Source organism: Chrysochloris asiatica, unplaced genomic scaffold (genome assembly GCF_000296735.1).
Source record: "Chrysochloris asiatica unplaced genomic scaffold, ChrAsi1.0 scaffold00098, whole genome shotgun sequence".
NCBI lineage: Eukaryota > Metazoa > Chordata > Mammalia > Afrosoricida > Chrysochloridae > Chrysochloris > Chrysochloris asiatica.
In genome coordinates, this window is record NW_006408616.1 from 1,234,776 (window position 1) to 1,238,501 (window position 3,726).

The 3,726-nt window shown below is 41.9% G+C and overlaps 1 pseudogene; it reads left to right on the forward strand.

Annotated features, from left to right (window-relative positions):
• The first annotated feature begins 292 nt into the window (after positions 1 to 292).
• Positions 293 to 2,102, forward strand: LOC102814723 (annotated as a pseudogene).
• The last annotated feature ends 1,624 nt before the right edge of the window (positions 2,103 to 3,726 follow it).

The following is a 3,726-nucleotide window of genomic DNA, read 5'->3' on the forward strand; positions in this document are numbered from 1 at the left end:
GGAACCCCTAGCAAAAAGGGTGCAGTAACTTCCGGTATCATACTGGAACCTTTGAATGGACCATGAACGTTTCAGAGGGAACGATTTAGGTGTTGGACCACTTTCTGCTGTTTGCAGGGGCAGAGAAGAGGGAACAGCTCAAAGGAGCCGAATCTTGCCTGTGCTAGCGCTGGTTGAGGAGGAGGCAGAGAAGGTGGTGGGTGCTCGAGAAGACAAAGGAATCTCTAGCACCCAAGAACATGTCAGAGCCAGTTCGGCTTTACAGTGTGGTGAAGGGTACTTTTCATGGTGCATGGAAGGAAAGCCAGTGCTCAGGTGTACCAGCATTCGACCAGGAGAGACTGGAATGGATGTAACAAGTCGCTGCACCCTTGGAGACCCCCCCCCACCCCACCCCGCAACAAACTGCCAGAAGGGGTTCCCCAACATGCCCGCATGCCGTATATCTCAGACAAGCATCCTGGACAAACCCTGGAAGTGATTAACCTTCTGGGAAAGCACCGGGAGCTATGTGATGTAGTACTAGTTGTGGGCGCTAAGAAGATATATGCCATCAAGTCATTTTGTCCTCCTGCAGTCCCTACTTCAGTGCTGTGTTTAAAGAAGAATTGGCAGAGAGGTCAGACAGAAGTAGTGATCCGAGACGTAGATGAGAGGGCTATGGAACTACTGATTGACTTTGCATATACCTCCCAGATAACTGTGGAAGAAGACAATGTGCAGACCTTTCTGCCTCCTCCAGCTGGCAGAAATACAGGAAGCCTGCTGCGAATTCTTAAAGAGACAGTAAGAGCCTTCTAACTGCCTGGTCATTCGAGCTTTTGCGGACACACATTCATGTTGTGAGTTGCTAAGGATAGCAGACAAATTCACTCAACATAATTTTCAAAAGGTGGTGGAAAGTGAAGAGTTCATGCTGCTTCCAGCCAATCAACTCATTGATATAATATCTAGTGATGAGCTGAATGTTCACAGTGAAGATCAGGTGTTTAATGCAGTAATGGCTTGGGTCAAATACAGTATTCAAGAAAGATGACCTCAACTACCCAGGTGCTACAACATGTTTGTCCGCCTTTGCTTAGTCCCACGTTCCTGGTGGGTACAGTAGGCTCTGATCCCCTCATCAAAAGTGATGAAGAATGCAGAGACTTGGTAGATGAAGCTAATAACTACCTCCTATTGCCTCAAGAACAACCATTAATGCAGGGACCAAGGACAAGACCAAGGAAATCTATCCAATGTGGAGAAGTGCTCTTTGCAGTTGGTGGTTGGAGCAGTGGGGACGCCATCTCCAATGTTGAACGATATGATCCACAGACTAACGAATGGTGAATGGTAGTTTCAATGAGCAAGAGGCGATGTGGAGTTTGGGGTCAGTGTTCTTGATAACCTGTTATATGCAGTAGGAAGCCATGATGGATTCTCTTACCTTAATAGTGTTGAAAGATATGACCGTAAAACAAACCAGTGGAGCAGTGATGTGGCCCCGACAAGCACCTGCAGGACAAGTGTTGGCAAAAGTGTTGGTGTGGCAGTGCTTGGAGGCTTTCTCTATGCTGTGGGTGGCCAAGATGGTGTGTCATGCCCCAACATAGTTGAGAGGTATGATCCAAAGGAGAACAAGTGGACCCGAATGGCTTCTATGAGTACCAGAAGACTAGGTGTGGCAGTGGTTGTCTTAGAAGGGGTTTTATATGCTGTAGGTGGTTTTGATGGGACATCTCCACTCAATACAGTGGAACACTACAATCCTCAGGCAAACAGATGGTACACTATAGCCCCTGTGGGGACCTGAAGGAAAACACCTGGGCTGTGCGGTCTATCAGGACATGATCTATGCTGTAGGAGGTAGAGATGATACTACAGAGTTTAGCAGCACTGAGAGATATAATCCCAGAACTAACCAGTGGTCTCCAGTGGTGCCTATGACATCCCACCGTATTGGAGTTGGCCTGGCAGTGGTGAATGGACAGCTCATAGCAGTAGGAGGTTTTGATGGCACAACATACTTAAAGACCATTGAAGTTTTTGATCCTGATGCCAATACATGGAGGTTATATGGCAGGATGAATTATAGCCGACTAAGCAGTAGTGTAGAATGACACATTGTGAGCCCCATATATGGTGAACATCTAGAAGACCCTCATGTATATACTCCTCTGTATTCTGTAGAGTTTGACATTGGAGCTTTGAACAGCTCAAGAAAACATTACAAAAAATTTTATTCTTGCCGGTGCCTCAACATATGGAAATACAAATCCAATGAAAGTACTTCAGTTGCAAGATGCCACCTTTGCACAATAATTTTCAACCATTTGAAGAACTATTTATTTTTGGTTTTAATTTATCCTGTACTTTTTATATACTTAGCCTTTCTCCTACCAAAAAGGAAAGAAATAATTCTGAACAACAAAACTTTGTTTTTAAGGTATTGGCTACGTTTGATAGTACTGGTAAAGAGGGGAAAGGGCTGTGCATGATCTGGGTGGTTATTTCTAGCTACCCTGCCATATGACTCCACTACTTAAAAGGATTATCCGCAACAGAGACAGATACACAAAATGTATTAGATAGCCATCATTCTTGCACTTAAAGCACCAAAAGATTTGAAAAACTTTAAAAAATGAAACATCTCATTTTGAATAGTAATTTTAAAGAAATACAAAATCAGGACTCAGTGCAGCATTTTCATCAGTGGAGGTTTGAGTTTTGTTTCCGACTGTCATGTGAACCTAAATGTTTGCTGTTATATTTAAAGTCTTTTTTTCATAATATTCTCATGGAGTTTCTGCTAAATCTATAGCTCTGCTCAGTGCCTTTAAAAACAAAACAAAAAAACAGTATATGAGTCTCATGCTGTCTTGAGAATCACCAGAAGCATCATGTGTAACTGCAAATTTTTGCTCAACAACATTACCGACTGAAGCAACTTTCCGTCCTATGTCTTTATTGCTATCAAGGACCAACAGAAAGAAGTATCGTCTCGCTATCAGTAAATACTGTTATGAAATTCTTTACACTTGATGCTCAGGCCTGGTGAAGCTGAGGCTTAACCTTTAAGAACAGCCTCCAAGGGAGTGAATTCTTCAGTTCCTGTAATAGTACATGTTAATGAGAATAAAACCAACTGAGGCATTTTCAAAGCATCTTGGTTCTTTTATACAAACTGTGTATCATCATCTTCATTCTGCAAGGCAGCCACTGCTACTGCTTCTCTCAAATTGCACTTTCTGATGAAAAGTTTAACAGTTATGGAAGAAAAAAAATTAATTTTGCTTTTCATTGTGTTCATAGATCATTTTTTCCCTCCAATGTATTTTGCAGGAAAATATTTGAACAAGACTTTAGTCAAAACCCAAAGGAATAACCTCCACCTAGCCCCCAAAATGTTTGGCAACTTTTGTGTTTACATTTAAAGATCATTTGCACCTTTACAAGGAAAAATAAAAAGTATTTGGTAAACAAATGTTTACATGTATCATTTGTGCTTTTTTTTCTAGCATGTATAACTTTTAAAAATAAAGGTAGTATTTACCATAAAAAAAAAAAAAAAAAAGAAGAAGAAGAGAACGAGGGAGAGAACTAGAGAAGAGAATCTAGTAGTACTTGTGCTAACCCTGACCCCCAGCACAACCTCAGCTGCCCCTCACGGACATTTGCTAGAAATGGCTGCTTCTGCTCTTATCCCCTCCCACTAATCTCAAGTGACTTACTTTTTTTTTTTTT